Below are 13,834 nucleotides of genomic sequence, written 5' to 3'. Positions count from 1 at the left end.
AAACCTGGATAATCACGTTTGCAGAGCAGAAGAAAGGAGAGCCCCAATTAAAACACGGGAAGCAACGTATGACCTGGGAACGGATGAGGCAGCTTACAGAAAGGGAAGGCTGAGCAGGCAGGCAATGGTGGAACTCAGACTAATAAAGGGCAGGCGGAAAATAAGTATTCGCATTCCTTGTAGAATCCTGACATGGAATCTAGATTCATGGAACCAGGCAATGTTGTGGCTGTATTTTTAGAAGTCACGTGGCCCAGTCCCTCATTTTACAGATGAAAATTTTAAGTAGATTTCTAAAGATCACATGCCTAATTAATGGAAATTTTGCTTCTTTTCTCCCGGCTGCTTCCAAGACATGTTCCCCTTTCCCGTTTCTGGTTACACCTCCTCCAGACTTCATGGGCTTGATTTTCCCAAGATTATTGAACCAGGTTTATTTTGAAGTTAAATGTATACAAAAACTGCTCAATCAAGTGTCTCTATAAACTGTTAATGCTTTGTCAAGATCATGATTTTGTGATTTTAAGTGAGGTTAATCATTCAGATCTACTCACATGCTTCAGATAAGTTGTTAGAATCAGTAATTCTGATTTCATGTTTGCGTTTCAAAATCTCCAAAGAATCTATTTGGTTAGAGCCTAGTAGTTAAATCTTTCTCTGCTTACCAAAGAAGTTTGTTTGATACAATTTTAAATTCCAATGGGAAACTGGAAGGGTAGGCTAGTCTTCCCCTAATAACACATGCATACTACCTCCTCAACCTTTTGCTGATGCTGATTTTAGGAAGGCAAAGTGACACTTAGGCTCTAAAGCATACATCACAGCATAAGGCTATCAATTTTAGGTCATACATGATACTCCCCAATTCTTACCAATGATAACTCCAGACCAAAATGATATGACTTGAAGTCAAAAACCTTTACTGTATATTCTCATATTGCATATGTTGTTTTCTGACTATACTGTAAAATATCAATACAAAGTATATGCCTTACCTCTCCAACTAACCTATGAGCTCCAAAAGGGTAGTTTTTGATGTTTTCCACAACATCCAGTCCAGTACCTAGCACATACATACTAGGCATGCAAATATTTAGTAAGATTACATAATTTTATAGATGGAAAAATATATTCTCTAAGCCAGTGATTCTCAGCTTGGGAGGAGGACGTGGATGGAAAGAACAAGACCATCCTTGCCCCTCTTCCTTCGAAAACCCTTGTCACTGTAAGATACTGATGCTGACAAAGTGCTGTATCTCTCAGATGTCCTGAGACAGAAAAATAACTGAGAATAATTTATCTGGTGTAAAAATAATTTTATAAATGAAGAAGTGAGGTTCATGTAAGTTAAACAATTTGACCAACCCAGATTAACATTCTTTGCAAATTATAACCACCTACCTCTTTTGACTGGTTTCAGGTTCATAACTAAAAAGATGTTTGAAGATCTGCCTCAAGTCAGGAAATTAGTTCAGATGACCTTTTAAGGTTCCTGCCCTCATAATCCTATTCTTAAAAATAACTAGTTAGCCTATTCAGTGAGACTCTCTCATAATTATATATATATATATATATATATATATATATATATATATATATATATATATAATTAATCTCTAAATAACACCAACTGTTAAAGTTTTTAACACTTTTAATACTATCAGGCACATCAAACAGGGTACTAGTTAATGAAAACTTATCTAGGAAATAATACTTTTAAACCCAATTAAAAATAACCAAGGTGTGTTTGGTTTTTTTTTCCCCACGTAAAATCCGTAACTAAACATGAGAAATATTACAGGGGACGTGTTTAAACTGTAGGCTTGTTTATCTGATGGCATTAAGTAATTTCAAACTTGAACAGTACCTACAAAGATGTAAAAACACTAATATAAAACACTAGTTTTTGTTTTAAATTAAAAATGCTTTTCACAATTTTTTAATCAATGTTTTTCAAGTATTCACTGAATCAAACTGGGATATGTAAATTGATTCTACATTTAAAAATGTGTGCACAGAGATATAAAATGTAAAGAAGGAAAATACAGGATACAAAATTTTATGTATAATAATTGTATATAAAAACCTTAATAAGATAAAGAATATGCATAGAAAAAAATGAAAAAAATATGGCAAAACACAAAACTATTATCTTAGATAAGAAAATCATGAGTGACTTCTTCCCTTTTACTACATTAAAGATACATTACTTTGATACTGAGAAAAATAGGTGAATAGGTGATTTGAAAGATTTCAAAAGGAGAAAATAATTCTTTGTATTTATAAGATTAAGATAGGAACATTCAAAATAAATCTACAACAGATTCTGAATGTAAGACAAATTTACAATTTAAAGTCATTCGAATCAAAACACCTTGAGTTTAAAAAACATTTAAGATTACTTAGAAAGAAAAAAGAGTGGAGGGGGGGAGTTCCAGGTAAGTATACTTTTTGCCATCAATCATTATTGTTCTTAAAAATGTTTGAAATACACCAGTACATACAGGTACACTCACATACAAAAATAAGATTTTCAAAATTTCAAAGAAACCAGTGTTAAATTTTCAATGAAAAACAACTATTTCAACTACTTCAGATATGAAATCGTTTCAGTGAATCTGACTACATATTTAAATTCTAGTTACCAGATGTACATTCAAAAAGTAGATCAACTAGGTTACAGAGAATAAACCACTTCCTCCAATATTACAGCTGCACAGACTGTGATTTATTCAGTATGAATTATTTTTTCACTTTAAAACATCTTTTACACAGCAAAATTTGCCTCATCAAATCCCCCATGTACCATCACCTGCTATCACACAGAAGAAAAAGTTTTACCCCAAAATATCCATTGGGATCAGATTTCAATTTAAATATTGCTGAGCCAGCAATCTTTAAAAATTAAAAAACTTTAGATGAACAGATTTCAACCTGTATATTACTTTAGATTATATATCTTCAAGTAGCATCCACAAAATTTAAAATCTAATATATGTAACAAATTTAAAATATGGTACTTTAACCATTCCATAGCAATAAAATTCTTGCTACTTCAAGAGTTAAAGAATAAAGACAATACTACATTACTAATAATTTTCCTTTTAAACAAGCCATTTACATTTTGTTAATATTGCTGTGATAAAAATTTTGTTAGACCAGAATTAGGAACAAAGCCTTTTTATTTTATAGAATAAAATTGTATATTTCAAAAAATAAATCAAGTGTCCCTAACCATTCTTTCCTAGACCTCCTCTCACTTATTCTAAACTCTCCCTGAGAAACCTCATCTGTATTCCTATCCCTGGGATTATCTACCCTTGAGACTCTTCCTAACAAATCTTCTTAATACTTCACATCTTCAATTTAGGCATGAATGTATATTTGAGAAACACCTCTTCAACAATGCAGAATAACTAAATTTAATGAGTTCCTACTATGAGCCAAGACATGCTATAATGGCTTACTACAGCATTTCATTTAACATCGTAACTACCCTAAAAAATAAATTATCCTAATTTTGCAAATGAGGAACTTGTGACACACAAGGATAAGTAATTTGCTAAAGGCACAAAGCTAATAAGTGGTTCAAATGAAATATAAATCCAAGAAATCTACACAAGTTAACAGTGCTCTTCTCCAAATTACTGTGGAAACTAGGAGTGAGAATCAACTTTCAGTCATAAAATCAGAAAAACACTAAGCATTTGGACAGAGGAAAAGGTACGAGGAAAAGTCTCATAGTACAGATATGAGCTGAAATAATGGAAAAAAGTTTACAAGAACCTTGTTAAAAACATCAAGAAAGAGGTCCAACTTAAAAAGAGATGATAAGTAAATATTAAACTGTATTAATCAAACATAAAAGGCATAAAATTTCATTAATATTCCCATTACCTAGATGGTGTTCACACTGTTTTATTTTAATGACTATAACATACACACATATGTACACATATCCCGGCCTACACAGGTTCAACCTAATCCTTATTCCCACCTAATCTTCAATTTCTTTCCTAAATTCTACCTTTGGGATCTTCCAAGAAAATGACCTTAAAGACAGGAAGAGGCTACTGCACTGAATAATTCTAAAAAAACTGAAGTTTTAAAAGGATATACAAAAGGTCATATACTAACTGCAGACATCATCGTGAATTCATATGTGGGACCAAGAGTCATTCCCAAATGATTTAAGAAGACCTAGTAATATCGAACTTTACCCATATACAGAAATAATTCCCTTATAATAAATGTAATGAATTTTAGAGTAATTAGTAAAAGGAAGAAGGTAAGGGAAACCAGCACTGTTTTAAGAGACTACTCTATGGTAGAAGCTGGGTTCAATAAATCATAATACATTTGAAGTAGATAACATTATTGCTATTTCAAAGACAGTCCCAGAAAAATCCAGTCACTTTACCAAGTCCTGCAGATAACAAATGAAAGAGCGAGTTTGCAAAACAATACTGACCTAATTTGAGAGCTACTATCCCCTACTACTGTACCACACACTACTGATCACGGCATAAAGCTGACGCATTGAAAATCTGGAAGAAAATGAAGTCTGACCCTTCTTTACATACCACACAAAAATAAATTTTAGAAGAATTAGAAGTCAAACATAAAAAAATTCACATAATTCTCTCAAAAGAAATTTTAGTATGTTTATAACCTAGAGACTGAGTTTTTGGAGTTTTTTTTAAATCCCAGACTGGAACTTAGTAAGTTAAAAAGACAGATATAGTGACATAAAGTTTTTAAATTTTTCTGTAGAAAGAGAGATGATTAAAAAAAATAAAGACTGGGAAAATTACTTACAATGCATTGGACTAAAAAAACTTATCTCTTAGACACTGTCCTTAGCCACATATTTATGGATATGCCTCTTTAGGCAAGGGAAGCAAAAACAAAAATAAACTACTGGGACTACACCAAAGTAACAGTGAAGGAAACCACCAACAAAATGAAAAAGAAACCTCAGGGAGAAGATATTTGAAAGCGATAATATCCGATAAGGGGTTAATATCCAAAATATATAAAGAACTCACATAACACCAAAAAACAATCTGATTAAAAAACAGGCAGAAGACCTGAACATTTTTCCAAAGACATACAAATGGCCAACAGACACATGAAAAGATGCTCAACATCACTCATGATCAGGGAAATGCAAATCAAACCCACAATGAAGCATCACTTCACACCTGTCAGAATGGCTAGTATCCAAAAGACAAGACATAACAAGTGCTGACAAGGATGTGGAGAAAAGGGAACCCTTGTGCACAGTTGTTGGGAATGCAAACTGGTGCAACCACTGTGGAAAACAGTATGGAGGCTCCTCAAAAAATTAAAAATAGAAATACCATATGATACAGTAATTCCACTACTGGGTATTTACTCAAAGAAAACAAACACATTAATTTGAAAAGATTTACGCATTGTGATGTTTATTGCAGCATTATTTACAATAGCCCAGACATGGAAACAACCCAAGTGTCCGTCAATCGATGAATGGATAAAGATGTAATACACATACATATACACACACACACACACACACACACACAGGAATATTATTCAACCATAATAAATGAATGAAATCTTGCTATTTGCAACAACACGGATAGACCTAGAGAATGTTATGCTAAGTGAACTAAGTCAGAGAAAAGACAAACACCACATGATTTCACTTATATGTGGAATCTAAAACACAAATGAACAAAAAACACCTCTCAGATACATGGTTGCCAGAGGAGAGGTGGGTGGGGAGATAGGTAAGGAAGGAGATTAAGAGGTACAAACTTCCAGTTATAAAATAAATAGTAATGGAGATGAAAAGTAGAGCACAGGCAATAAAGTCAATAATAATGTCACATGGTGACAGATGTTGATTACACTTACTGTGGTGAGCACTGAGTAATGTATAGAATTGTTCAATCATTATGCTGTACACTTGAAAGTAATACAACATTGTATGTCAACTAAATTTCAACAATAATTTTTTACATTAGTGTCTGTAATTCAAATTAATAAGGAAAAGACAACCTAATTAAAATGGACAAAGGATACGATTAGCAGTCCACAGAACAAGTCCAAATGGCAAATGAATATATGAACATACTTGACTTCAGTAATGATCACAGACATGCAAATTAAAGTAGCAATAATACATTAACTTCTCACTTGTCAGACTGCCCAAATCAAGAAAAGTACTAATTACCTACTGCTGGAAAAGGGATGACATGCAATAACTTTCATAAAGAATGGTCAATACCTATTTAAAGCAAACGATACACTTTTCAACATAGCAATCCCGCTATAGGATATCTATCTCATAACATCAAAAGCCTTGGCTCATAAAGATATGTTTGTAGATGTTCTACAAACAGCGCTCTTCATAGAAACAAAAATCAGAAATAAAATGAATGCCCTTCAATACGGTAAATTTTTAATAAATTGTAGCATAGCCACATCATGGAATATTATAAAATCACCAAAAAAATAAGCTGGAAATATCCTAGTTGACAATGTATTATAAGGAAAATGATAGTATTTTGATAAAACATTAATGAAAAATCCCTATATGTGTGTCTATTTTTACATATTACGTGAAAATAAAGAAATATATAGAAGAATCTCTATCAGGCTATTAAAAATGGCTAAGTAGAGAGAAGAGCAAAAAGGGGCTTAAATGAAAACATCATGAATGATGGGGGAAAAAAAGCCTAAAAAAGTCAAGGGCTGGAGGGCACTTGATGCAATGAGCACAGGGTGTTGTATGCAACTGATGAATCACTGAACTCTACCACTAAAACTAATGATATGCTATGTTAACTGGTTTTAAAAAAAAAAAAGAAGTCATTTAAGCACCCCAATACATTAGACTTCAATATAATCACCTTTAAAAATATATATTTATTTATTTGTCAGAGAGAGAGAGAGCACAAGCTGAGGGGAGCGGCAGGCAGAGGGAGAGGGAGAAGCAGGCTCCTCGCTGAGCTGGGAGCCCGATGTGGGGCTCAATCCCAGGACCCTAGGATCATGACCTGAGCCGAAGGGAGACACTTGGGTGACTGAGCCACACAGGCGTCCCTAATATAATCACCTTTTAACTGCACTTGCTTCTTAGTTGGTAGTGAAAGAGCACTTCATTTCTCTGAACTAAATCACTCAGCACTTGTTGAGCATTTTCTATGTGCCATACACTGAGCCAACAGCACATCATTTTCCTTCTCATAGAAACTTCCAAGTTAGGTACTGTTTTCTCAAGAATAAGTGGTATTTTATAAAATGCCAACAGCATGCACAATGCAGCACAGATAAAATTTTCAGGAACACACAGGTGACTGTCATCACAGCAAGCCTCCCAAAAATGGCATAAAATAAGTCACCATCTCTGACTCTTATCCAGTCTATTAATGAAACAAAACGTTAATACAAATATATAATCCACCAGTGAAATATAATTATCCTTTACAAAATAACGTTAGAAATGTTACTATGATTAAAAATTAAATGTAAGAAGTAAATTAGTACAATCTTTCTAAAGGGTAACTTCATAATATGTAGCAAAAAGCATTAAAAATGTCCATAACTTTTTAGCCAGCTACTCTATCCAATACTACTCTATAAATACCTTTTATAACAGAATTGAAAAAACACACAAATGTACAAAATGTTTGCCAAAGCATTTTTTGTAATACGTTGAAAACCTTAAGTTCCTAGAGTAAGTGATTTAAATAACAGAATACTATGAAAACCTAAATTTGCTGGCATACAAAAAAAAAAAGTCTATGGATCGTTGCTAGGGGCGGGGGGCGGGGAAAATGAAGAGCTGTTTTGAGTATCGAGTTTCAGTTTTGCAAGATGAAAAAGTTCTGGAGATTGGCTGCAAAATACCATGAATTTACTTAACATTACTGAACTGTACACTTAAAAATGGTTAACGTGGTTGTCTCCTTGACTATTACGGATAATGCTGCAATAAGCATGAGAGGGCATATTAAAAAATGGTTACTATGGTAAACTTTATGTGTTATTTTACCCCAATTAAAAATAAAATTGAACAAATTTTTTTAAAAATTTTAAGTATATATGACTAAGTTAAAATGTGTTTAAAAAGTGATGTGTGGTCCCATTTAAAAAAAAAAAAAAGACTAAAATTCTCTCTATACAGAAACAGATACACAATCAATACATAACAGAGAGAAAGACATTGGTATTAGAAGCATCTTACTTGGAATGCTGGTTTCACCATGTACTAGTTTTGTGGCCTAGAGCAAGATGTCTCGTCATTTTTGAGCTTCACATCCTCCAGGTGTAAAGCTAGGATAAAAAGAATCCTTACATGGGGTGCCTGGGTGGCTCATTCAGTTAAGCGTCTGCCTTAGGCTCAGGGATCATGCCCTGCTCAGCAGGGAGCCTGCTTTTCCCTCTCCTTTTGCAGCTCCCTCCCTCCTCCCATCCATGTGCCTCCCCCCAAATAAATAAAATCTATTTTAAAAAAATCCCTACTCTACATGATTATTGTGAATATTAAAGGAGATGAGATAAAAAGTTAGTACAATATTCAGCATGTAAGTGTTCATTGTCTACTGTTATTGCTTAAATGCATCAAAATGCTAATAACTCTAAATTCTGGATAATGGGATTAGGTACATGTTTTTTCTTTCATTACCTCATTTGAATTTTTTAGTTTTACTCAATGAACACTATTATTTATTTAAGCTTTTGCCTTAAAATGGCACGACACTGGCAACTATAAAAAATTTAATTTTTCAAGATTTTAAATCAAACAGAATTGTTGCTCAAGAAATGGAAGACCACAAAGCGATTAAAAATTAAGTAAATGAGAAAAGGCCTTCACTTCTTAGGACTGCTCATTGGCAAGGATCTGGAAATTGATACCAATTCTCTATACATGAATGCCATGTCTCTTAGTTAAGTCATACCGGCAAAAAATACTTGGAAGTAAATTTTGAATACCTCACTGATGATGAAGCTGATTTCCCTAACAAGGGATTTAATTTTATCCTTAAGATACTTATCAACAAACACCAAACAAGGTTAAATTATTACAATATAAAACTTTGTTGCAAGTACAATGTAACCATGAAAAAAGCACTGGAGTTCAAAAGAACTCAGTTTGAGTTACAATTTGCCTCTCAATACTCATGTGAAATTAAGTCAAATTATTTATTTTATTTGGGCCTCAGTTTCTTCCACCTAACTCACAGATTCTCCTGCTGACCAGGAGAATACCGGAGCTACTACAGAGCTCCACGGGAAAGTCGGTGACCTAGATCTATGTCTCCAATGGCTACCACATGCTTTTCTGATGAAAAGTGAACATGAAAATTAAATACTGGCTAAAATGAATTTTGTCATTCGCTTCCATTCTACTCCTTGCTGAAGTACTCAGCAATGCTTAGTATGTACACACATTAAGGACTCAAAAGCCAAAAGAATTGTCTGAGAATGAAACATGGAAGTATACGCCTGTAATCAGATTATAATTTCTATGGTTTAAAAAAAATGTAATTAGGCCTAAGAGAAAACTCTGTATTTAGCATTCATGCAATTCTTGTATGGTACTGGCTCTATCAAGAAGGTAAGCTGTTTTGAAAGTCTCAAGCAAATTATTTTTAAATTAAGCAATTAGTGTTTAAGTTTTTCCAGTGTAGGTGTACATACAAAGAGAATCTTAAGACCTATCTGAAAACATTCTGAACCAGATGAGTTTCTTCAGCGAAATAAACCACTTCCTTTCAAAAGCCCACATAATTTTAAAGCAGAAAGTCAATTAATTCTGAAGTTTTCTGTACAAGTATAAAATTCTTCTAACTGCTTGAATAAAATTACTTAATGATAAACTAGTGAAAAAAAATTTTCAAAGAAAAAGATATTTTAAAGGGACATCAAAAATGCTGTAGTTTAAATTAAATATGCCTATTTTAAACTCCTTACAACAAAGGATTAAAGTAAAATGAAATATGTATTTTAAGCACATTACTAAAAGTTCACATAAAAGTGTTCATAACATCTCATATTAGTAAGTTTTCTTTGTAATACAGACTTTTCAAATTAAAACTGGGATTTGTTCTCAGGACAAGGATAAAAATTTTGCAATACGCTCTGAGAAGAAAGAGGAGGCTGCATCTACTCCTAAAAATCTAATGTCACTTTCTCTTCCATTTATAGCTGGGTAATGTCGAAAAGACAAATACAGCACAATAAAGACGTAGGAAAAAAATGATTCTGTTGCAGGCGCATTTACAACTCTGCTTTTATCTTTAATTCCTTGTACCTTTTCTAAGTGAACAACCTACCATTAAGACTCAAGAATATGAAAATATTGAGTATAGTTATGAATTATATTTACAGATATTCAAATAGTAGAATACAGACATACTATACGAAGACTGTTAATAGAGTATTAACATTACAAAACTAGCAAAGTGATGCTAGAAAATACCACCTCACTATGTAAAATTAGAGTTTATTTTCCAAATGAAGGGAAAACAAGATGAAATTCAAAGGAAAATGAATAGATTTCTAAACAGTATGGGCAACCCAATATTACTTAAGACAAACCTTACCAAAAATAGTAGCTCTACTATAAAGTACGCTATTGAAATACATTTCTCCAAAGCCTCCAACACTTTTAAACAATCAGTTCTTTGAATGATCTAATTAATTTAAATAATTACTGCCTACTTTATTTGTAAGGCAATGGAAATATCAATTTTAAGAACTGTAAAAACCATTAAATTACATATGATTCCTTTACCAGACTTGCAGACCAACCATTTTTCTTAATGCTTACTGTTTTTTAGGCCAACTATTTTTCTTAAAAAAAAAAAAGAGAGAGAAATAAACGCAATGTTAGAAAAAGCCTCAACAGCCATCAAAGAGTTAAACCTCAATCACACAATATCCATGTAAAAAGCTATTTTTCTTCCACGTTAGGTTGACTACTCATACAATTGTAAAGATAAATATTAAGATTTTTCTGCCAAGAAGTCTCCTTTCAAACAATACTATATGTATCTCAACTTGGATGTTTTTGTAACAACAACAAAAAGAGTCTGTGTTACTCAGTTTTGGAGAGTGTTTTCTCCCTTGGTAGATTTAAGGTAACAAGGAAAACACCATCAGAAAACTAAAAGATTGTCCCAGGATTTTACTCCCTAAATATATGCTCTTTTAGCAGTCCACTCATATTAATGTATAACAAAATTAGACAAATAACCCATTTGAAGGTCATTTAAATTTGCTATTGGTGATTTTCCGTATTACGTATGTCAACAAAATGAACTAAAATGTTATCTGAATTAAGGACACACACTGACATTTAATGCATTATTTTAGACATCAGAGTTCTGATTTCATTAAACCATAATAAAAGGCTAATTTTCACACAAGTATTAAGTTCCCGTTCCAAAATTCTAAAAGTACAAAAACATTGAAAAATTCTCTAAATGACGAATAGGTTTCCTTCTATATTGTTCAGCAGTATGTCATGATCAGGTCGGGGTGATATGGACAAGTGGAATCATTATATCTAAGCATTTAAATCTTTGGTACAAGGTCTGCCTTATTCATGAGTCTCTCAACTCAGTCTAGCTCTACAGTTGGAAGGGAGGTGTTTAATCTGATCCCGTGCTTTAAGGAAAAAATTTCTAGTTTCTATTCCATTTTTCTCCCAAAACACACACACACACACACACACACACACACACGGGGGGGGGGGAGGGCGGGGGAGAGCAGTAAGAGAGAGAAAGAGAACACTAAGGATAAAAGAGAAGATGATAAAAACACCAGGAGAAAAAGTTGGAAAGCAAGTCTGCAGAACTCAGAAATACAGAGGAAGGGAAAAATACTGGAGAAATAAAAGCCGCACTAAAAGCAGCAGAATTAGACTAGCCAGCAACATACAACATTAGAAAACGGTACAGCAGTGTCTGCAAAGCCCTCCACAAAAGAAAGAAGGACACAAAACCATTATTTGTCAATTTGTCACTAAAATATAGGCCATAGAATCACTTTCAAATATTCAAAAATTTGCGAAATATTTCACACGTATATTTTGCAAGGAGGGGAAAGTGATCTGTCAAACCAAATGTCAAAGTCAAATGATACAAACAGAAGCCTAATCATGAGAAATCTGTTTTAAAATAACTACGGTTGGTTTGAAACTATGGAAGCTTTCAAGACAGAATAAAATAAAAATGCTATAAATCTTGGCAATAAAAAATATGACTAAAAATATAGAACAAAAAGAGAGAGGGGGGCAAATATGAGAAAGTGTAACTTTGCTGAGCTCAACTTTTAAATCCAGGACTCATTAAATTAACTGTTTAAACTTAATAATTCAATTAGTAGAAGTTTAAACATATTATAAAAGGTATAAATAAGAACTTAAAATATCAACAAAATTATGAGAAACAGAGTGGAGGTGAAGTGTAAATTAATTTCTTCATCCTTCATAATGACATCAACACATACCTTTAAGGGTTGGCAAATTTTAAAAGTTTAAGTATGTTATTATGTTACAAAGACAGTACAAATCTCCAAGTTATCAGAGTACATACCAAGTCAAAATACAGACCACATATCACAGAAAGCGTTCTATCCACCCTATCATTCCCATAAACGAGAAAAACTCACCTATTAAACAGTCTCTGACAAACGCAATTACACACATCTACAGGAGGCACAACTAAACCAAAGTGATTCAAAACACTAAAAGCAAAAGGATGAACAAATACAACTTAGAGAAAGCAGCAATCATGACATTAAGCAAATTGAATTTAAGTCAAAAAGCATAAAACAAATCATAGAGGAACTTTTCATTAATGAAAACTAAACTTCAAATCCACAGAAAGATCATGTGTCTCCATCTATCAAAAGGCATAGGGTAAAACCTGTAAGTAGTAAGATGAAATAAAATGCAAGGATCTTATTACATTTTAACTTACCTCTCTCAGCTTATAACTACCAATTAAGGAAACAATTTCAGTAAGAATACTGAACCCTGTAACAATTTAAAAAGTAACTAACAAGGAGTGCCTGGGTAGCTCAGACAGTGAAGCATCTGCCTTTTCATGATTCCAGGGTCAAGGGATGGAGCCCTGTGTAGGCTCCCTGCTCAGTGGGGAGTCTGCTTCTTCCTTTTTCTCTCCACCTGCCCCTCAGTGCCACTCCTGCTTCTCCCTCTTTCTCAAATAAAATCTTTAAAAAAATAAAAACCAAAAAATAACAGAAATGTATCATATTTTGTATTCTTCAGACAGAATGCATACTCTTTTGACAAGTGCCCATGAAACCATTCTAAAACTACATCGGGCCTCAAAGAAAAACCTCAATATACTTCAATGTAAAGGGCATAGACCACATTCTCTGGTAACAGTACAATGAAACCAGTAATCATAACAAAAAACAAAAAACAAAAAAACTCCCATAACAACCTGGAAATTTTAAAATTCTTTCAGATTCTTGGCTTAAAGAGGAAATCAGAATCAAAACTGCAAATTATCCAGAAAATAACAGTAACTAAAAGAACCCAGAAAATAACGATTCTAAGAGAACCCATGAGCCACAGCAAATGCAGTATCCATAGGAAAACTGTAACTTCAGAGACCTAAGTAAATGAGACAGAATGTGAACAATGCACACGTACTACAAGGCAGTGGGGAAGAATAAGGAAAGGGTAGAGCTAGGACTCCGATCTAACAATTTATTTCTTATAACAGAGAGAGATCTGAAACTAAATGATGGGTCCACGAGTGATTGTCACATTACTTTCTGAATTCTTCTGTGTTTGCAATCTCAT

General features: G+C 33.2%; 1 protein-coding gene across 6 annotated transcripts in view; it reads right to left on the bottom strand.

Annotated features, from left to right (window-relative positions):
- Window positions 1–13,834, bottom strand: part of HBS1L (HBS1 like translational GTPase) — an 82,178-nt gene that overhangs the window by 46,442 nt on the left and 21,902 nt on the right. The window contains exon 1 of one of the 6 annotated variants that reach the window (XM_057311028.1): window positions 8,237–8,260. The exons of the other annotated variants lie outside the window; for them this stretch is intronic. The gene's annotated coding sequence lies outside the window, so the exon portion shown is untranslated. Of the gene's footprint in view, window positions 1–8,236; window positions 8,261–13,834 lie in introns of those variants that run through there. 6 annotated transcript variants of the gene reach the window in all.

The sequence above is a fragment of the Ursus arctos genome, unplaced genomic scaffold (genome assembly GCF_023065955.2).
Source record: "Ursus arctos isolate Adak ecotype North America unplaced genomic scaffold, UrsArc2.0 scaffold_13, whole genome shotgun sequence".
Taxonomy (NCBI): Eukaryota; Metazoa; Chordata; class Mammalia; order Carnivora; family Ursidae; genus Ursus; species Ursus arctos.
This window is presented reverse-complemented; position numbering and strand designations above follow the sequence as displayed.